Raw genomic sequence first — 23831 nt, forward strand, 5'->3', positions numbered from 1 at the left:
GGATCTTCCTGTTGCTTATACTCTAAAAAAGTCCTACCCGGCTATAAAAAGAAGATAAATAAAAAGCAGCGCTCCAGTTTAGAGCTCCAACACACTCATGACCATGTCCAGCCGGATAGCGCGCAATCTAGCTCTTTTAAGACTGTTGGTTTCATCATCCCCACAACAAAGGAAAGCTCTTCTATGCTCCGCGTCTGACGATTTAGTAGCAGCGATATCGGAGATAGCCCTAAATACCTTGAAGGGCAATGTCCCTTTGAGTCCTCAACAGATCCGAGTGCTTAAAAAGAAAAGTAATCTTGTTAAAAAACTGAGCAATAAGAGGATCTCTATTAAAACAAAAAAAAGTCTTGTCAAGCAGTCTGGGGGCTTCATAGGATCGCTGCTAGGCATTGCTATCCCGCTTCTCTCGGGCCTGCTGCGCCGCCGGTGATGGCTCACATTGAAAAAATGTATCTCGTTCCTAAACATCAGCTAGACAGAATGCGGAGTCCCCCAAGCGCTGATACCGACATTAGAAAATCAGCCACGGATCTGTTGGACGCTGAGATGCGCGAAATTCTTCATCGTAGTGATTTACCGGTGCACGAGAAAGCTAAGCTTTATACCGCTATCCTTCAAAAGTATCTGAACTTTGTCCATCATGGTAAAATGGAAAAAGAGGGCCTGACTTTATTCATGCCTGAAAGTCAAGAGCCACCCGTTTCACCGGTCAGAGAGCCAGAATCACACGCCTTTAATCTAGTTAATGAAATCCTTGACAACGTTAACCCCCGGCACAAAAAGAAAGCAGAATTACTTCTTAATAAAATTCATCAAAATAAAGACATCGCTTTCTGGAATGATAAGGGGGAACTTCTTTATAAAGGTAATGTTATACGTGGTTCAAACCTGCATGATTTGATCAGAGGCGCCACCCAAACACACTCTTTTGCAAATAATAAAGCGCCTGTCGGTTGGGATGCCTTCATGCAGAGCCTAGCAGAACTGAACATTCCGACATCGGTGCTAGGAAATGGTGGTCATCGTATCCACTTAGAAGATTTAAAGAACAACGCCGTTGCACCATTTGTTATCCCTTCTCCCCCCGCATCACCATTTTCACTGACCCCTCGAAGAGCACCGACGCTTGCCCTCCGTGATACCGCTGACAATGCTCACGAACCCGTAACAACACACGGCCAAGCACTCCCGCCAAAAAAAAGAAAACACTTCGCGAGATTGCCATGGTTGTCTGTTTAGCACCCGTGACTTATAATAGAGACCTATGCTTTTTACTGGGTAACTAAATATTTTTTTATGTAAATACCTCATCTGTATCACAACATATAGTTTTTGTATAATTTTATGCCCGGTGGCCATACTGCGTATTACTGGTTGATGTTAATACGCTATGGTTTCTTGATTTTTATGTACATCATTTTGTTTTCAGTGTTGATACTGTGATTTATATGCCAAGGTGCATAATGTATTTGCTAACTACGGCTACCTCATTATTCAACTATAAGCTTAAATATGTGAATTCTATATTTATATATGTATTATCGCTATCCGTGATTATTATAAGTTAACAACGATAAGCTGTGATTCCTCTTTTAAAAAATTTATGTAACTTCCGCATATTTGATGTCTGCTGTTGATACTGTGATTCATATGTCTTGGTTTATAATGTATTTGAGAACTACCGCTACCTCACTATTCAACTATAAGCTTGACTATGTGTTTTCTATACTTTACAAATGTTTTATAGCTATCTGTGATTATTACCGGGTACCAAAAATATGCTGTGATTCCTTTTTTAATGTAACTTCCGCAGATTTTATGTGTGCTGTTGATACTGTGATTTATATGCAATGGTGCATATTATATTTGATAACTACCTCTACCTCATTATTCAACTATAAGCTTGATTTTCTTTTTTTTTTTCTATTGTCACTAAATGCTGTCAGTATATGTAATTCCATATAATGAAACTGTAATTACATAAAATGTGATTTTCTGTTATGTAAAAAATGGTTTCAATTAAATTGTAAATATTGACCCAAAATAAAACTTCTCCGAGCTTTCATTTTACATTTAATAAAAGCAATTTGTTCTAAAACGCGTTATTATTCTTTTCAATAATGTGATGATGGGAAATGTATAAAATATCATTTTAATTCGTAGCTGCACCCCATATATCCGATTACTGAGCCCCCATAAACACGCCTAAAGCAAGACATGCCCGGGCATGCCTGGTCGATTTATACGTACTGAGTCCCCCATAAACATGCCTAAAGCAAGACATGCCCGGGCATGCCTGGTTGTTTTACACGCTTTATGATTTCATCGCCGTATCATTTTATAAGCCTTGATTCACAAATCCTAACTTATCGTTTTATACGCTTTTTGATTTCATCGCCGTATCATTTTATAAGCCATGATTCACAAAATAACGACCTATAAAACAATAAAATGCTATAATCTTATCAATACGTTATAAGGACCGATTAAAACCCCGATTAAAAGCAGACTTGGAACGCGTCCAATATAGACACACGGACCAAAGGGGCGTGGTCAAAGGGGCGTGGCCACCTGTCAAAAAATACATGGTGACGAGTAGTATACAACCTATACTACTCATGATAGTGAAATATAATGAGTGGAAACATTGGAATGAAAAAAACATGTACATTACTTGAAGATCATATTATAAGAAACATAAAAGTTCATAATGATCATTGAGGCCCCCGAGCTAGAGCAGTGTGTTGATCTATGCCTGGAGTTACATCTATTTTTTTCTAAAATGGTGAACCGTAACTGAGGTATTGTGTTTGAAATGTGAAACCAATGTGCTGCTAAGCATGACTTCAAGTTTTTGTTCTGAATTGTGCTTCTATGTTCAACAATTTGTGTTTTAATTTTTCTAGAGGTCCTGCCTACATAAACAAGCCCGCAAGGGCATTGTATGGCGTAAACTACGCCCTCAGTGTTACAATCAGAGGTGTATCTGAGTGTGATCTTTTTGCCAGTATGTGGATGTGCAAAAGTGTTACCAATAATAACATTGCCTCATTGTCCGCAGTTGTGACACTTTCTCATTCCTTTGTAACTTTGTTTCGTGGAGAGATGTTTAGATTTGAGAAGTTCCCTTAGATTTTTAGACCTGTTGTATGCGAACAGTGGAGGATATTGAAACAGATCAATAAAATCTACTTCTTGTGCAATAATCTCCCAACGTTTTCTGATGATGGTTTTAATTTGTGACGATTGTGTTGAATGTTTTAAAACAAATACTTCACGTTTGCCTGAGGCTTTCTGCGATTGAAGTAGAAGGTCATCGCGTTTTTTTAGGGCGACTGTCGTTGTGGCTTGTGTCAATAAATCCTCAGGATAACCTCGTTCTGTAGTTTTAGGGACACTACGGTAAGGAAATTAACCATCATGCTTGCTATCCTCTCTATGGACTAGACAGTGATGAACTGATTAGTGCAGAGGTGAGATGATGCTGGCAAAGCTTACTTTCGCATACTGCTGATCCCTAATAACAACATAGCCAGGAAGCATGCTCCAAATAGAAGATAATGCTTTTCAAGCTCTGTTTATTGCCCTGAAATGTGTTCCATCCTGGAACATGAGGCCGTCTTCATGTGTAGAGTTGAGGAGGACATCTCAGAACAGGGTGACTTAGGCCAGCTTGGTGAACAAAGATGAACAGGGTGAAGATAGAGTGTCTTTTGGGTTAGGACTCACACCCCTTTGTCATAGTGGCTAAGCCACAGTGAAGCAGAGGGTTTTGGTCTGTCCTCATAGTTTGAGAATCACTACACTGGGAGCCTATTGGGACTGCGAAACCATAAGGAAGAGTGCATTAAAGTGTAAAAGAACTGAAATCTCAGAGGGACTACTGCCCAAGCTCTCACAGAAAAATATTACCACATAGCTAAGTGGAGAAATTATTTTAGTTGAGAGGAAATACCACAGCCAACTGACAGGTGAGAAAGTCAAGTCAAATCAAGTCAAGTCAAGTCAAAGAAACTTCATTTGGCCAACCTAGGCCATAAAAGCAGATAAAACACACAGTACAAAAACTGATAAAATATATTAAAAAGGACAAATTGATCATTTTTAAAACTGTTTCAGTCAGACGGAAAGTATATGGCTCGGAAGACACCGAAGCTAGAGATTTAAGCCACCCTGTGAAGTGCAAAATAGTGCAGTACATATATATAAAAAGGACTGATAAAATACAATAAAACTACTAAAACCACTCAGTGCTAAAAAGTTAATAGATGAGCTGGGGCAAAAGATTAATAAACTAACACACATCAGCTGCAAGCAGTTTTTTCCTGTGTCTTAATGCACCTGACAAGAAACTGGCAACTCTAAAGCAAATCAGAGGGGAAGACAGCATTTGCGAATATATCAGAGCTGGTTTCACTTGAGCAAAGTTACATTGCTTTAACAATGGAAGAATATTTTTTGTCTGTAAGTTACCATAAAAATCACAGAAGAAAATAAAGTGTAAAAGGTCTTGATTTGAAGAGAAAGTCATTTACTTTTCTGCTCCCATAACTAAACAATGCGTTCTACGGGCTTCAAAGGTTAGTGTGTTAGTTGTGTTGAACTTAAAGAATTTCACAATCAAACAGGAAGTAAGGGAAGAGTAGTGAGATTAGAGGTCAAATAAGTAACACTCTCCTGGTGTGCATGGTATGCAAATTCTGAATAGTCTTCTGCCCAATGGTATGTACAAAATGATTAACATATGCAAGTAAAGATTCATCAGCAAACCTTTTAAAGACACACCTCAAAAAATAGGAACTGTGCTGCATAAGTGTGAAATATCTTGCAAGATTAGAAAACCCAACACTCTGCCCTCAAGAGAAAAAAAACAATTAAACATGATCTTCCTTTGGAGATATGCTAAAAATTATGGGTGTGGAAATATGACGGCTAATGTTGCTCAACAGGCGGAAGGGTCAGTTTACCTGTGTAAATAAGCTTCATCTTCGATTAGGCCGGGCACAACTCAAAGTGACTCTTCCAATATTTTCCCTTGTGGCTGAGTTTGACGCCAGTGCAAGAGACGACCATGTCTGCCAAGGGAGGATGCAGAGAAACTCAGAAGGCACAGTGTCAAGATGTTAAAGTCGTGGAGAAATGCCAAGACCGTAAGTAATTCGGTTTTACTTAGACAAATGATATAAACGGGCAGATTAAATGGGAGGTATATGGGAACATGAGATAGCTACAGGCAAGCACCATCTGGCCAACCTAACTTTTCCATCTTTCCAAATTTAGAGATCCTATATGTTCTGCGATGAAATCAATTTGCTGTTTGCCATCTTATGTGATCCACTTGACAGTGCATAAAATTGGTGAAAAAATGTGCAATGAAACAAGGTCGAAATATTTCCACTGTAACAACTGCAAAACCTTAGGTAAAATCGATGCAGAACTTGCAGACTTGATGTGACTTGTGGTATTTTTTACCTTCTTTTTTTAAAATTTCTATTTAGTAGCTTTGCTAGGATCATGCTATTATTTTAAGATCAATTTATCATTCAATCACTGCTCTTGAGTGCTTGCAACACGTTCTTTCAAATAATCACTCAAAATGTTTTATATGCACAACTAACGTTTGAAAATCAGAGGATAAATTAGTTTTAAAAAAGTTACAGACGATAGATTAAGAATGAGAGCAATGTTTTCAGTACTCCAAAATTACAACTCAGGTGGAATTGTAACTAGCGGGAGACAACCCTTGTCTTTCCTACTTTGAAAAGTTTCCAATTAAGCTGATGCCGAAAGAGAAATGGATTTATGGCCCAAACCCCGAGAACAGGAACTCCGTTGGCAGACCATTAAAAACATCTCTTTTTTTCTGGTTCTTTATTATCAATACTTGAAGCAATGTGTCAAAGACCATATCATATGTCAACACAAAATCCAACAATATGCATAAATAAAAAGCAATGCCAATGTCCTCTCTTCGGTCTCACCATACAACTCTGGATATATGATTACATGGCAATCTCTCTACTTTGGCTCTTTTTTGACTTTGTGTCAAAGTGTTGGGTTTCCAGCTCCCCAATCATCATGTTCAATTCAATAAAACTCATGTTTACTTCCTTCTGTTGTACTTTTTTAGTGTGTGTCACTATTATAATCTTAATGTGTTCCACCAAAATTACATTTGGAACAATGTGCAGGGAGCTAGAGGAATTAATTGTACTCTGAGCTATCAATCAACTTTTTTGATGCTATATAATACTTAAATGTCTTTAAAAAACCAAGATCTCCCACAAACGGACTTACAGCTGGAGAAAAGTGATTGATGTAATCAATCCAAAATGATACGTACAGAGTTAGGATCCCCTGTTGTCATCCAGGGATAGACACTAAGTACCATACTTAATAAATTAACTGTAACGCACCTGAAAAGTACTGTAAAGAAACAGCATGTATGCACAAATGCAAACTTTATCAATAATACCATGTTTTGATATTTGCAAAATGCCAATTTTTTTTATTTTTTTTTAAAAAGACCAAGATCTGTAGACAGCATGCTTATTTATTTCATTATGATAAACACAAGGTTACTCTACATGGATCAAAATCAGTATTAAGGCGCTGGACTGTAAAACAGAGGAGACCCTGGTTTGTTCAGTAAGACTAGGAAGCCTGTGTTTGGTCTTTTTAAAACTGTGTCCAAATTAAACACGAGGTTATTGGATGATCTAGTAGGCAGCCTCGGGAGAACTAGTTGCAAACAAGGCAAAGTCAAGGATTTGTGATCAAAACAATGGTCAATGGGATACTACGGTCCACGCCTTTCCGTGTCACTGTAAAAACATTAGGTTTTAGGCTTACTGTTGACCTGTCAAAGCAGATTGAGCAATAGGGAATTCAGGCGAATTTCTGAAACCACACAGCCTCTTTAAGTCATTTAAGACTGGAACGAAGTCCATAATATCACAGTTTCACTTATCGAGTGATTGACGTTTTACCAATTTTTCATGATTTTCAGCCACACTTGCCTTTTAGGAGCTCATGGATTTCCCAGTTTGGTACCATTACTGTGCTTCAAGATCACATCCTATAGATGAAAATGATTTTGCCAATTTTGAATTCTGAAATATGTTCCTGCATCATGAGTGAAAGATACACTGGGCTTAAGGAATTAGGATCTGGTCCTGGAAAGAATGAGGCCACCAACTGCATCGAAATGAATCTTCATTTTCAGTAAAAAATTTCTATATTGTCCTACTTAGTGTGGCCCAGCCACCATCTGCCATCAAAACCAGCAATAATTTTATTACATGTTTTGCTAAAGTGAATTGTAGGGAAAGTTATCTTGACCAATTTATATTTTTTTCCTTCAAATGTTGCCATCCCTTACATAAAGTTCATGATGCTTCCTCCTACAGGAGCCACAGTAGCAAAATTATTAGGACGCCTTCTGGGGACTCTAAAACATTGACTCTTTCAGCAGTAGCGCTTCCGGTGGGAACCTGTTCCACAGCCAAGATGATGACATCAGAAAATCTGTTCTTACTGGTTCTGTGAAAGAACATGTACCAGTCACACCCCGACATAAAATGTGTAAATACTAATGTGTCAGTGTTGAAAAGGAATTGTATGAATTAAGCATGCAGTGGAATGGCATTTGGGGGATTTATAAACAGTTGATGCCAGTGCAGGTGTAAACTGTGCATGTGATGCAGCGCGGAATGCAAAATCCCTCCCTTCGTCACAGATCATAGATCACACTCAATCACTACATTCGCTGGTGGGGCCCATAACACCAACATTCATTCTTCTAACAACCTGTTTTCAAGGAGGCGACTGTTCCACTCGCTGTAATGGAAGAAGTACTCATATATCCCTATTTATAAAGGCCTAAACTTCACCTTTTAGCACTTCCCCCATGAATAGGCCATGGATCAGCTAGCTGCAGGTTGGAGTGATAACGAAATCTATAACTTATTTACATAAATACATTTTCATAATAACGACCCAACACAGTTCTTGTAGTAAATCTTAAATTTTATCTAAATAATTGGAAATCGAGTCTTTGATTTAATCAAGCAGTAAACCATCATATTTACCTATTCTGGCTAAAAGTTGTCCTCTAAGTCAAAATCTTGGTCATCAGTTCATACTGTCAGAGTCTTAGGAAACAGCTGTCCTGCAGTGTCACCGTCCTCTCCGTCAGCATAACATCAGGAAATCGAAAATCTTCTAAAGGGTCTCACTTTTCAAACTTTCTATTCTACCATTTTTATAGTAAAATTACATTCCAAAGAGTAACGAATTATATTTTGAACGTTTCTAATTGGTCCGTTTAAAATGGTTCAACAGCTTTCCCATACGGCAAATGTGTCTTTAGATATAGTTTATATCTTTCTTCGGAATAGTATCTTTTCATTGTTTCTTTCGAGCAGCTGGCTGGTAGCCCGGTGTGTCCTTGGGTGGCACAGTTGAGTTAGGGTCGTCCAAAGGCCACTGCAGCTGATGGTGACGCACTTCACCCAGAGACCTTCATAATGGAGTCGTACTCGTCAAATAGGGATGTCGGCCATTTTGCGGCCACCAAATGGTCAAGTTAAGCAAAGAAACACAAAAACGTAATTATTACATGGAAATGACTAATAAAATGTTATCCCCTTACTAATACCCACATGTGTATGTATTTATCTAGCAGAAGCAACACTTAATGCGGTCTATATTCACATTAATAAAGCACAAATCACTAATACATCACAAAGGCAACATATAATCATGCAATTTCTAAATGTCTATTATTAATATGCATACCAAATTTAGTTTACGTATTAATTAGGCCATGCAAATGCAATTCCCATGTGTATTTCTTATATTAGTAATGTTGGTCAATTCACACAGCAAACAATTAGTACAATTACTATTAATTAATTATTCATATTAATGTAAACATGCAAAATGGAGAGGGTATACAATTTTTAAAGAAAACCCCACTCCAGCACATCTATGTGCGTAAGTGCGTGAGGCTGACAGTCATAGCTGAAAAACGCCTGATTTCATCAATAATTAAGGTCCCGATTCACAAAAGTAATCTGAGACAAAATCCTGACTTTACGACTAGGATTTTGTCACAGTTAAACTTAAGTTTGTCTTAAGTTTAACTTAAGACCAAATCTTAAATTTAACTGAGACAAAATCCTAATTTTAGTACTCCTAAATACCTTATGTGAATACAGAAAGTCGTAAAGTTAGGATTTTGTCTCAGATTACCTTTGTGAATCGGGCTCTATGTGTCCATATGTTTGTTTGACCATTTTAGAACGGGCATTTGCATTCTTTTAATACATTTTTGGGTTTTTTTTCTATCAAAGTCACTCCTGCCTTCAAATTTTTCGACATTTTCTTCACCTCCTTTTCTGTTCAGGCACGAGTCAGACTTAGATACAAGTAGGCCAAACTTATGCCTGAATAAAGCTATGTAAATCACTCTGCAGACTGTGGTCGAACTCCTCTCAGATTTATTATTACTTTGAAAAATTACCCTTTTTATTAGCTCCTTCTATTGAGTAAAATGACTTTAGTTCGCTTGGCGATCTTTAGTGGACAGACTTTTGTTCACTTGGCGATCTTTACTCAACTGTTTTCCTAACCACTGATAGTCTTTATTCAGTGTGTGCCAGTAGAGGGTATACTATCTGTATATCACATGCTTTATATCACATGACAACAATGTTACATCCACTACATTGATCTAACCATTATATTGCAATGAAAGTTAATAAAGAGATCAAAATAGTAACTATATATTTTGTGATATAGCAGATGCAATATTTTTTTGTAGGTAGATATTATGGACTTATATCTTGGTGTAGACAACCGAGCAGGGGTTGTGAATGGGCTGGTAAAGCAGGCCCCTGTGTGACTCAGTACACTTTGTCTAATGTAAGACTGCTAGGTTTGGCAATGTAGATCAGATGTGCACTCTACCGTATGTTATATATGAGTTGTAATATGCACCCTAGTCTTCCTTTTCAGCATGTGCCCCAGTGGTGCTGTGCCAGGACCCCGTCCCTCAATGTGAGCCTCAGTGTAAGCCCCAGTGTGAGCCCCAGTGTGAGCCAGGTAAGTTTCATTACATGAATATGACCCCAACACCGACCATTCACAATTATAGACGTAATGCCTATATTGAATTCAAAACATCGTTTTTTAGCAACATGTATCTGCTTTCATAATGTTAGTTATTTTTTATTGGTGGTTCTGTTATGTATACAGATCTCTTTTCAGTTTCCGAAAGCATAAGATTGTGGTAAAACCAATCCCAAAGTCATGCTTAAGTTTCAGGTTGTAAGATAAACGCTGTCAAGTGCGACTACAGCAGGATCTGTAGTTTTAGGGACAGTACTGTAGATCTGGAGCACTGTAGTCGTAAGTAGATTGGTCGGTCTTCCAGCGAGAAATAAAAGGTAAGTACAGGTGGTTCACACCCTTGCAGTAAGGGGAGGGGAACAGCCTTCACAACGCAGACATTAGCACCCATGCTGTTTCCCAGCAAGCTGGACAACCCTTACCTTAACCACGCATATGTCTTAACCATGCATAATAAGGCAGTGAACGTTCTAGCTGTCTGAGAGGGTGGGGAGAGGAACCGGAAGGATCACTGCAGGAATGACCGGGACAAGGCGTGGTAAGATGGGCTGGCTTGGGCTGAGGGGTAGGTTTTAAGGGTGGGGCCCAGTTTTAGGGCTCCTCAGGGTGGGGGGGCTGGGGTCGGGATAGGTTTTAGGGCTGGGGGCTGAGTTTTAGGGCTCAGGGTGGAGGGGTAATGCCGTTTTTAGGGCTGGGGACAATTTTTTGCTCACGGTGGGGGGGCTGGGGTCAGAGGAACTTTTGTTGGGCTAGGGGCCGGGTTTTAGAGCTCAGGGTAGGAGGTTGGGGTAGTTTTTAGGGCTGGGACGGGTAGATTAGAACAAAGAAGGGTCGGATTTCAGGGCTCAGGGCAGGGGGGCTGGGGTGGGATCTTTGCCACGCATATACCTTTACCAAAAATGCCTTTACAATGAAATTAGTTCTAAAGGCATGTGTGGTAAAGACGCAGTCGCTGTATAGACCGCGTGGTTAATGCATGCATCATTTAGGCTTACGTGATTATGTCATACAACCGCATAGGGACTGTTATGGTTAGAAAGGTGCAATCACTTCCTTTGTGACACATTAGTGCAGGAGTGCATTGACGTCCTGCCGTGAATCGACTGTTGGCTGGTTATGCAGGCTTGTGCCAGCACCAAGTTATCCCTTCATAGTATGCGCTTTTTTCACAACACATAGGTCCAGCTTTGGACTTAAGAATTTTTTTGGAATGATTTTTGTCCAAACTCCACAATTCGGAACGGCAATGAGCGTAGGCAGAAATTCTTAGTGGGATCCTCCAGCTCTTGGTCTTCCCTAAAAGAGCAGATGTAGGTGTCACAATTCTGTCATCCAGGATGGACTACGGTGACTGATCCTGTCTGGCTTTTCCATTATTATAATGGACTACACTTAACAACTACAGCGCATAGCATCTTCCCCCTTGAAAAGGGTTAGCGAAGATAATCAAGACTTTAGGCAGACGCTAGCATGACACAAAACTGTGCCTGCTGCTTTCTATCCCTTAGAAAAGGTGTTTTGCACTGGAAAGGTGCACATTCATTGGACAAAAACTACTTTGTCTGATTTTGTGTCAAGCAGGTGTTAATGGGTCAAATCAGAACAAGTACTCATAGGTTTGATGAAAACGCCAGTCCACTAAAATAACCAGACTGGGCATTGTGTCAAAAACTAACACCTACTTCAAGCAGGTGCAAATAAGGAGAAATGTGTTCATTTCTCAAAAAAGGCGCATTGCATGCGTCCTGCAGTGCACACTACTCATCCAATATGTGGGAACTGTCTGAGTTTGTCTATGCATAGGAATTTGCACAGGAAATGTTTCTGTTCAGAACAGATCCTTTGCTGGAAAGTGCACACTCACCTCTGCACCTGTGAGAGGCTGTGCGCCAATCAAGGCAGCCTCATTTGAGCCCAGCACAGGGGAGGACGCAAGCAGCAGACTGATCTTCATAGACATATCACTGCCCTGTGTTTTCCCTCTTTTACAATGCAGCATAGCAAATTTGGATGCTGCTCTGCTTTGCATGAAAGATTTGCGAGTCTAAGTCCAAATTCTCTATTTGCTCCAATGCAGAGCCTAGCCCCTAATGATGAAGGAAGAATCACGTTGGAAAAAGATATCATTAAAACATTGTTACACACATCTTATCTTTGACAAAAAACATTCAGCCTAGCTTTCGGTGAATAATTTTTCCCTATCACGCATAGTCTGAAATGACTCATGAATATTTTGATTCTTAATCAGTTTCTACTCTATATATTGGTGTGTTGTGTATAGCTCTGATTTCTAACCATCAGCATGAACACTTGTTTTGAAGCCTGGTTCTTCACTGCTCTGACATCAGAGCAACAGGACATTGGGCTCTGGTGGGCGTTAGTCTACTGTCTGCCCTGGATCTCTGAAGACCCATGGTAGGTAGACAATCAAGTTAGAATCCCGTGAATTAACAACTGTGATTTCCCCTGCCAATCACTAGTCAGCACTGACCAATGCTGACAGGGTAATCAGGTCAGACTAAGCTGACCTGCGAGTACACATGGTCAGCCAGAATGAATGAGGCCAGTGGTTCGAACCAAGAGACTGCATCCAGTAAAATGGACTCAGAGTTTATTGCTTGTGAGCCAGAAAGGGTAAGCAGACAACATAAGGATTAAAAGCTCCAGTAGGGAGAAGGAGTCTTTGGTTGGCAAAAAAATTGTAGAAGGTTTGGAAATTACATTGAAACCTCTCGACTGGCTCACCTTTTGCAGGGCTCTGGTACTTTTGAGACTTCATCAGATGCTGCTGTTGGGATGTGCTACACAAGGTTGGTCTGCGAGCTGGGTTGATTTTGTGAAGATAAGTAACATGACTGATTTGAGAGTTTTGACCCAAAATAACCATACCTCTCAAATATCCTGTTTGTCTTCACCACCTTTTAATGGTACAATGTAACTTAGAAGAGGAGCAGCTGTAGGTAATATCGTCAGTACTTCCTCAATGATACATGGAGCCTCATGAAAAATGCAGAAGTAGCTATCTAATATTCAATATCCACAAAAGTGTGCACATGATTAGATGGGGATGCCATGTTTGACTTGTTTGACTATGGTACCCCTATAGCACACTAACCATTACAATTTGACACCTCAAAGTGTCAGCTTGGTGGTCTGGCAATCCATGTTGAAAGATGATACACAAGATCTGACAGGAGCACCATTTTTGTACAGCTTTTCGTGAATGAGGCTTGCTCTATAGCAACACAGGTCCATGATCCTGAGTGTTCAAATTATAGTGTTCTGTGGACACCTTAGTCAGATATTGTCCATTTATCTTCTTCCTATAAAGAGAAGAATACCCTCTCCCGACTCATATAAATGCATCAGAAAATCTTATTCTTCTATTTGTTGCTCTGAAACCAAATTTCTGCACATGATATGTCATTAAAATCACTCATTAATGTTCACTTTCTTCTTCAACAGCCCCATGTGCTCCTGTTTGCCAGGACCAGCAGTCAGTAAAAGGTGGCAGGAAGTACTGACCTGAGAATACAAGCACCAGCTCCCATGTTATCTGTCTACCTTCCGCTCCCTGTGATTAAGAAGTAACATCAAAATGAAAATGTATTCTGATTGCACTGCAAGCCTTTGCATTCCATATGTAAAATGATGTATACAGAATAATGCCATTTGAATAAGACTGCAGTAAAATATTAAATTATTGAAAGTTCTTTTGTCTGTCAAGGCCTCTTATAAATAATCTGATCATTAATTGAGTTGTATGTGATACTCGGATTGTAAAGGTAATAAAAATGGTTATCTCAGGGCTGAGTGCAAGCTGAGCCAATGAACTTTGCATGGATGGCAGAAATCTCTGGTATGCCACAAAGGACATAGTAGTACCGGAAAAAAGACCTGGGCCAGAGGAACAGTAACACTTTGAGGCATATCATTTAGTGCCACCCCCAGAGAAGTCTTTGTATTATGAATAATGAATTTGAAGTCTGTAACATTTGTGATTCTGCTAGAAGGATAAAAAGTGTGTGCATGTGTGAGAGAGAGATATAACCACCATTATATAATAACAAAGCCCCTTGATTCTGAGACTGATGTTTGCATTCCATCTTTAGTAGTAAGAGGAAGAACATGGAAAAGTGTGGGGTTAGTATGAAATATAATTAGGGTGAGCCATAAAATGATGAGCTTTGATGGTACTCAAGTAAATTCAGAATAGGCATTCGGATTGACCTCAACTTGAGGGCCCATTTGCAGCAATTTGGGTTGAGTCTCCTAGCAGTTATGAAGGTCTGGGCATATGGGTTGATCCTTTACCTCCTTCTTGGAGAGGCAGAGGTAAGTGTGACATCTTATGGACGTCACACTGTCTGTTGAGGTGCTGACATTGGATATAAAAAAAAATGCTCTATGAATTGTAATACACAAATTGTACCAGAATTAAAAAATGGAAAATGCTAAAATAGTCTTTGAAGTTATTGTCCCTGGTTGCAGAAAATTAGCTCAGTGCTGGAAATCCCACAGTTAAAGCGTACAAGAGTTAACCTGTAGGATTGGGTATGGCAAGTTTGAACACCCAGAGTTGTAGCAGGCAAGTCAGCCAATCTACGAGTAGAGAATGTGATGAACAGGAGAGCAAAATGATGGAGTGTAACAAATTGATGCACTTTTCAAAGACTCATTATGTGGAGATGGCATCCTTTGGAGTGGAAAGGGAAGGCCATTGAGGATTGGTGAGAAGTGGATGAACAACAGCCATTGTTTGTGATCAATTAGAGATTGACTGGAATTTAAGAAAAGCCCTAGAACATGCTTTACGGGACCAGTCAAGAATATTTAGGTGTTCCACCAATGTCACCAGTGTCGTAGGACAGGGCCATAGGAGGGTGATTTCAAGTGTAGGTACATTAGGGGCTATTTTAATATCCATTTTAACTGCTTCCAAATACTGTCTTAATATAGATTATATATTAGATATATTTAAGACTTTTGCATGAACCATTAAAGCAGAGAAGAAGTGAGTGGTACATAGCTTGATAATAAACTCAGGAGCTACTTTTTCCAAACCCTTGATTCTGCCAAGATATCCATGCGTACAAATATAAAATTAAAATAATTGTTGAATGGCAATGTAATTGTGTTCTACATGTTTAGTATACATTCACCATTCAATTGTCTTTTTACAACTTATAGGAACCCAAGTAAATAAGCATTGTTGACCTAGATTGCTAACTTTCTGTTTTACCCTGAATATGTTCTATTTATTTGTTCACCTTTTGCAAGGGTACACCTACAATACTGACTTAACAGAATCATTTTGGTCTGACAGTAAGTCATCATTTTTATTGCAAAACCAAATATTTATTTCTTAATGAACATGTAGAAAACCGAACTGCTATAAGGAACTTTGGGATTTTTTCATATCTGAGTATTTGTTTTCCTATGTATTGCTGCATATTTGATTGGTCTATATAGTTGAAAGTCTTCTATATGGTTTATTGTCAATAGAGGTTTCAGAGGGCCCATTTGCCAAGATGTGCCTGATGTCCCATCAGCCTTTTTTAATTTGCTACCGACATTAGTGCACTCTTAATATAATGACAGCACATTGCCCAACTCTAAACAATGCCAGAGTATCCTTAAATCGTACTAGTTTTGATTATGGTCATTTTCATGGAACGCCTGTCCTTGCCAGCTATGAATTTGATGGACCTTTATTTTACTCACTGTATGCTATCTCCAACCTATCCATGTATAATCTGCATGCAGGGTTCTCTTGAACTATAGCGCTCACCCAGTGCCTAATTTGAGCCGGTGGTTGACAATGGGAGCCACCGGCCCTCGGTTTTGGGGACCGGCACCTATTTTTATTCGTTAAACATTTCCTGAGAGCTGGAGAGAGAAGAAGACACAAAGGGGAAAGAAGGAAGAGAAAGACAGAAAACACTTCACAAAAGGAAAATGCAGGAATCCATAGGAGGGAAACAAAAGGGCAGGGAGTGTATGGTAGTGGATTATAGAGGGAAGTGGTGGATACAAGACTACGCAGCCTTGGTAATAGGTGCCCTACGAGGCGCAGGATTGTGAACATAGCTTTGGGCGCTGGTATTCATTATTATACAAACCAAGCACTAGCTCCTCGTTTCACTTTCAAACTTGTGGTGTATAACAGCAGGCCACAAAAAATTTTATGTCTGGATACTTCGAGACAGTCCTACCATTCACAACCCTGTCTGTCAGGCTCTATCCTCTATCTTGTGAACCACACACTCTAAGAGACACAAAATGGATTCCTGTCACCATACTGCCAAACACAGTACACACTCTACACTCACTGAGCTTGATACATAGGTGCAAGCATATGTGTGACCTTCCATGCCCACATGAATCAAGAAAAGGACTAAGTGGAAATGAACTGGCAGACCTTTCAAAACAGGAGATGCCAGTAGTCAACTTTGCCATAGAAGATATCAGATAAATAATGCCTACTCAGTCAAATCATTTTCAGGCACTACTGCCATTTATCCTCAACCTAGTGAGACAACAGTAGTTATTCTGAGAAAGAGAAGAGGTCTAGTAAGTGCGAACCTTTGGACCAGAGAGTTCCGCTCGGGTTTCAGCTTATGTCTGACCGGATCTCAACAGGATGATCAATTGTGTGACGAGGGTTCAATGCCATGCAATTCCTAGAGTGTGGCCTCACACCATAAAGGTTTTTTGATCATGTGATGGCTTACCATCTTGTCTGAAAAGTTTCAGCGCTCCGTCCATCATCTCCTTCTGTTTGCTTAGTTCGCCCTAAGTTGGCAGGGTATGCCAAGACGTGGGTCTCTTGCTCACTTTGCCACTGGATTCAAGCTAGCCTGGCTGATGAGGGCCGTTAGTCCGAAACTGGTCCCAGAATGCTTGTTTCCGATCCACGGAAGACATGGCTTGGCAGTTCAGTCTGGACTGTTCGCATGAGGCACAGGGTCAAGACTGATTTGCATATAACTGTGTCTGAACTGGGGTGGCAAAGTGAGCTAAAGAACGATAATGGATTCAACCCAGATCTGTGACTGGGGGGGAGTGTCTGAAAAGTTTCAGCGCTCCGGCCATCTACTCCCTTTGTTTGCTTTGTTCACCCTAAGTTGGCAGGGTATGCCCAGACGTGGGTCCCTTGCTCACTTTATCACAGGATTCAAGCTAGCCTGGCTGATGAGGGCTGTTAGCCTGAAACTGGTCCCAGGATGCTTGTTTCCAGTCCAGGGAAGACATGGCTTGGCAGTTCGGTCTGTACTGTTTCCATGAGGCACAGGGTCAAGACTGATTTACATATAGCTGTGTCTGAACTGGGGTGGCGAAGTGAGCTAAAGAAAAATAATGGATTCAACCCAGATCTGTGACTGCGGGTGAGTGTCTGAAAAGTTTCAGCGCTCCGTCCATCATCTCCTTGTGTTTGCTTTCTTCGCCCTGAGTTGGCAGGGTATGCCCAGATGTGGGTCCCTTGCTCACTTTGCCACTGGATTCAAGCTAGACTGGCTGATGAGGGCTGTGAGCCCAAAACCGGTCCCAGGATGCTTGTTTCCTGTCCAGGGAAGACATGGCTTGGCAGTTCGGTCTGGACTGTTCCCATGAGGCACAGGGTCAAGACTGATTTGCATATAGCGGTGTCTGAACTGGGGTGGCGAAGTGAGCTAAAGAACGATGATGAATTCAACCCAGATCTGTGACTGGAGGTGAGTGTCTGAAAAGTTTCAGTGCTCCTCTAATCATCTCCTTGTGTTTTCTTACCATCTTGAATACCATCCACTATTTCACAATGGTTGCCACTCCCCTTTATGATAATATTTGATTACAGGTGGCCCCAGTGATACTAAACATGCAGGTCAATTTGTTGTATCATGAGCTGCCAGTGATTTGTCCTCGGCATGCCTTTTCTCCATAGATTCAGATGTGCTTGCATAGAATCAGATATGTCAAAAGATTATTTGTGCCACTACACATAATTAAAGCACCATTTAAGGTTAACCTGGTTAATATTGTAAAGACCTAAAGAAACAGAAGTACTGCATGCTACTTGTATAACACCTGAGTCATAATCGAGCCACATGTGATGGCTGGTTGTTTGATATACCTATGGACTCCACAACCTCTCTTTGAAATCATGGTAGCCCCTCATATCATGGTGGTCTGTCAGTAAAGTGTAACAGTGTTTTAACCATTGCTTTCAAGAATAATTACTCACTTGGTTCACAAAGTCAGTGTTTCAAAAGGTAAGGTTCTTTCAAAAACCATGTTTAGCCATAATCATGTGGTAATTCTGTAAATAGGCATATATGTTTTTAGGATATTCTCAATTGCCCTTGTATTCATCCTGAGAAGCTCTAACAGGATTAAAGGCTAGCACACGGCAACCACTCAATGGAGGAGTTTTAACAAAGACTAATGCAAACTAGATGTCTCTTTAGTGTTTTCAAGTATAAAGGTACAATGAAACAATAGAGAACCTTTGAACTAATTTCTCCTTAGAATAAGCATTCTAAATCACAATAATTCTTAACATGGCTTTCAGCTACTTATGATTAAATAATTGTTTCTAATTTTATGAGACCTTGGTCAGATAAAGTTCATAATGCTCAAATAATTGGATCTAATTTTAACACGCCTTTCTCAGATAAATAGCATATATAATTGAGCAGGAAATTTATGGTTGTTGTGACAGGAAGGTAGGATCAACATATAGTATTAAGATGAGGGATGTCATGGTTTATAAACTCGTGGATAATGGGAAGATGATACCTGCCTTAGAGGTTATGGGCATTAGGTAAGGTATAATCTTCCAAGGCAAACAGGCAGTCATTCCCTGAAGCTGCGAGGGAGTTTGTGACAGTGTGAAAGGTTAAGACAATTTCAGTGTTATCAACTATAAAGCGTGATAAAGTGAATTTAGTGAATTTATTGCTAAAGATGAGTTTATGCAGTAAGATGCGGAGGGAAGTAAAAAAACAGGGAAGGGGAAAAGATGAGGAGTCTGATAAAGATCTTTGAGGGACACCCTCTGGTAATCAGTAGGACTTAATGTTGGAAGAGCACGGGAATGCAGTTTAGTATTAGCCAAGAGAGTGCAATCTTAGTGAACCCAAGTTTGACATAGCTGTTAATAATATTCTTTGATCAACAATGCAGTATTTAACATGGCAGAGATTCGAGACAAATGAATATGGTAGAGAAGTGTTTGTGGTGGGTAAAGATTTAGATAATGGCAGATGCTTTACTGGTGTAATGCATTTGGTAGAAGCCTAATACTAGGGATTGTAAAGGATGCTATTAGATACTAAAAGCATCCTTTGTAGTGCCATTAGATGGCAGGTTAGATATAGTGAGACAGCATATATCGGTTGAATTAGTTGAACAGATGAGTTTGAGGGTCAAGTGTATGTTGTGCCGATAACTTTGTAATAATTTGAGAGTTCTAGGACCTGGAGAAAGGTAGAATAGATTGGTCAGTTGGCCAATGGAGACAGGTTCAGCTGGTCAGGTATAATCTGTAAAGGGTTCAGTGGTAGGAGAGACTAATTGGTCCTAAAAAGATTTCAAAGCTGTGTGTGAAGAGTGGTGAAGTGTGCTCTAAAGCAGGTGAATTTGGTGCAGGGAAATGGATGAACACAAAGCACACAGTACTTTTGATAGATAGTGAGTAGTCCAGAACTGCATGTTGTTTTACAATTTTGGGAAGGTGTGTGCACGCACAAGTCCTTGTTTGCCAACTAGCAGGGACCAGTGTTCCTAGAAAGTGGAGTCAATGAGAAAGGAAATTTCTTTTGGAGGCGTAGAGAGGAGAATGTGGAGGTGCATGTTTTAATTAGGAGTGAGTGGGTAAATGGTGGGTGCTGGCAAGCTCAAAACTGCAGAATTTGCTGGCCAGTGTGAAGTCCAATATATGTGAGAGGTATTCAGACTCAAACTTGCAAGGAGACAGAAAATGCGGGGTCAACGAGGGTATCAAAGACTAGGGACCATATTACATAAATTGCCCTGGGGGCGCAACAGGGCCTTTGCGCCCGATTTGCGCGCCTCTGGGGCATTTTGATATTACAGAAGAGGCCACAGATGCCTGTGTGGCCCCTTCTGTAATACCAATAGCGCTGGTGCAGATAAAGCACCACCGCTATCTTCAAGGAGGCGTTCCCTCATATGCATGGTGGTGTTCCCCATGCAAATGAGGGAATCCCTTTGCCTCTGCACCTGCACCGTATTATCGGCGTGGGCACAGACACAAAGAAGTCCTCAGGAGGTTCACTGACAATGCACTCCCTAAGAGCAGCCCTCTGCAGGGAGTAAAGGGGTCCTATGGATTCCCCAGACATCCCCTTGCAGGTGGGTGCAGACACTGACTATACCTGCCTGCAAGAGGATCTCTATTCCTCTTGAAAAGTGCAGATGGGTTGCTGCCTGCACAGTGAAACATGGAAAGGCTGTAAAGCCGCCGCTCTGTATTTAATGTGTATGCGCTGCCCTCAAGGCAGCACGAGTTTTCAGCTGCTCTGGGGGCAGTGCATTTCCCATAATGTGGGGTAGTTTGCTTAATTGCGCTGGGTGCACCTTTTTAAAGGTGCGCCCGGCGCAATGAAGGAAATTGCACCGCATGTGTAATGCGGCCCCAGATGTCGTCCAGAGGAGAGGTTGAGGAGTACAGATACAATATATGCATATATGTGGGTGGGAAATTAAAGGCTGATTCTTTTTTGCTTAATTAAGTGAGGTTAACAGTGGGCATGGATGTGAAGGTGATTAAGATGTATGCAAAAAGAACAATTGAGGGCAGAGTACAGAACAATGTCATACATTCACCCCAGTACAGAGATCTGGGCCAAAATCCATAATTATTTTGCCCACCATGCCATTCCAGTTTGAACCCAGCCATATGCAAATCATTCTTGACTCTGTACCCTATGGGAACAGTCCAGCCCGAACTGCCAGGCCAGATCCTCCTTGGACTGGAAACAAGCATCCTAGGACCGGTTTCAGGGCTTCACTCCACATCAGCTAGGATAGCTTGACTCCAGTGGCATGGAGAGCACTTGTCCCACGTATGTGCATCCCCGTCCCACTCAGGGTGACAAATGCAAAAAGAACAATTGATGGACCGAATGCAGAACAATGTCATACATTCACCCCAGTACAGAGATCTGGTCCTAAATCCATTGTTTATTTGCTCATCATGCCATTCCAGTTTCTACCCAGCCATACGCAAATCAGTCTTGACCCTGTGTCCTATGGGAACAATCCACCCCGAACTGCCAGGCCAGGTCCTCCCTGGAGTGGAAACAAACATCCTAGGACTGGTTTTGGGGAGTCATAACGATATTTTTCTTGCAACCTCCGCTCAATGTTAATAACAACACTTCAGTCAATTGTATAATAGCAAACAAAATGTTTTCTGGGTTTCATAGATTCATAACACTATGTAGACATATTATAGTTAATGTATACTTTAACCCCTTCAGTGCCCATGACGAGATAGTCTCGTCATGGAGCGCGGTTGCGCTGTGCCCATGACGAGACTATCTCGTCATGAACCCCGCCCGCTAATGCAATGCCCGGCACAGGGCGTGGAAAGGGCGGGGCACTGAAGAGGTTAAACTAGTATAAAGACATTACAATTCAATCATAACAAATATCTATGTAAAGCCTTGGCAAAATAACATTTTGATATAACTTTTCTGAATGCCCACTATTTCACCATTTTTTTAGGTTGTCAATAACAACACAATACTTTTTTCTTACAGTACAGTACTATGAACCTAACTTTGGAAACTGGTTTAATAAACGCAAGAAAATCCATATTCTCAAAACATATAGAAAAGGTAACCAGAAGGTGGAAGATTGCACCTGGCCAGAATAGGAAGGATCAGGGGAGGATTTGAGCAGATTCTCAGAATGACAAGGCTTCTTTATGAAGTAGAAAATCAGAGCAATTTGGCCACACAGAAGCACAAATTACCCAAGTGTGAGGAATGAAACGAGAAGTTTGCAATCTATGAATAGAAACCACTCACCCTGGTCCGGGTTTTGATAAATGCCATGACTTAATGACTATTCTGAATTCTCAATGGTTAGTGATGGTTCTTATTGTTTTAAATATATTCTATAGATTGCATGCCTGAACTAAAGAGATGCTACTGATTCTGTGAGTTATTTGAAAAGTTAGTTTTAGCAGGATTGCACCATTTTAGTTCTGATATCTCTCTTTTGGCTGTTTACTCTGAGTGGGGTTATAGGAAGGTTGGCGCTAGCACATGGATCACCAAGTGTGCAATCCAGAGGGCTTTAAAAGATATTTTTCTTGCAACCGCTGCTCAATGTTGTTTTGATAAGGGGTACTATGGCCTGCCTGTCTAGATTTATTACTAATCTAGTTGATCATTTCTGTATTCTTTGCGACAGAGTGATTTGTCTGAAAGTGAGTTCAATACTGAGGCATGGATGTCAGTTCACCAAAACTGCCAAGTGTAGTTAAAAGGACATTATGTGCCCTTTGTCCCTATGCCCTTTGACCCCCAAGCCCTCACAGAAAGTGGCTGCACTTGATCCTGATATCAAATAAGTAACTTCATGACCCTTGACCGTGGTGATATCACAGGAAGTGTTGATTCTCATAGGTTTACTGCATAGAGAATCGGGATTTTAGTAAAGACCAGGAGGCTAGCATTATGCATAGTACTTCCATTCACCACTTCTGGACCCCGGTTCCATTTTTAGAGAGAGGGTGAAACAGAGGAAATGTGAAAATGGGTGTCCTAGCAGAGCAAATATGCCCAACAGGAAGGGAACAATACCCAAGACGAAATTTCGAGCACCAGCAAAAATAGACCTCAAGAAGGACATTGTAATCAATCTCAGTGACAGAACCCTGAGTAACAAAGAGAGAATAGTCCTGAATAAGGGCTTGGGATATGTGATTACCCCACCAAAATAATTTTTTCAAGCTTAAACTGGAGACAGCTGACTTTTTGAGAAAAGTAAGACCGAAGGTCTTTTTTCAGAACTTACCTCTGAATGATCGGGAGACCAAAACTGGCCTCCATCCCAGATCCACTTATATCCCTCAAAATCCTGCGATGCCACCCGAAGTGCTGGCCTTTGAAAAGGCAGTGAATAGAGGCATGGACACTATGGGTAGATAGCACAAAGAACAATTCAGCAATATGAGCAGAGAGGAAACGAGCACCCTCAAAAGTCAGGCTGCAGATGAGTCCATTGTGATCAAGCTCACCGATAAAGAGGGAGCTACCTTCCCAAAGAAATGTACAGAAATTAATGCAGAAGACCACTGAACGAGACATGCCATCATAGATCCCTCTAGCAAGTTGGAAGATGAGATCTCTTTTCTGGTTAAGAAAGGATTGGACCACAGATGGATTAAGAAACAAGAGGCCAATTCGTTATTTTATTCCAAAACACCCATGGACCCCCTACTTCTACACCATACCAAAGGTACATAAAAAAAAATCTTTCCCATGGAAGTCTCCAGTATCATGTCTGGACTCTTTGTCACAATCCTGCGATGTGTTCTTTCGGCCCTTAGTAAAGAGTAAAGCAAATGCCAACTTTCCTGCAAGACACAAAAGATGTCTTAAATCTGATAAAAGATTTGGCCTTTGACAGAACCAGAAAACTTCTAATTTCAGTAGATTTGGAGTCCCTATACACCA

The 23831-nt window shown here is 40.6% G+C and overlaps 1 long non-coding RNA gene across 1 annotated transcript; it reads left to right on the forward strand.

Moving 5' to 3' along the window:
• The first annotated feature begins 5024 nt into the window (after positions 1-5024).
• On the forward strand, positions 5025-13732 carry LOC146867748 (uncharacterized). Its single transcript, XR_014966134.1, has 3 exons — positions 5025-5153; positions 10024-10110; positions 13603-13732. It is a non-coding gene; the product is annotated as an uncharacterized LOC146867748 (long non-coding RNA).
• The last annotated feature ends 10099 nt before the right edge of the window (positions 13733-23831 follow it).

Source organism: Triturus cristatus, chromosome 1_2 (genome assembly GCF_964204655.1).
Source record: "Triturus cristatus chromosome 1_2, aTriCri1.1, whole genome shotgun sequence".
Taxonomy (NCBI): Eukaryota; Metazoa; Chordata; class Amphibia; order Caudata; family Salamandridae; genus Triturus; species Triturus cristatus.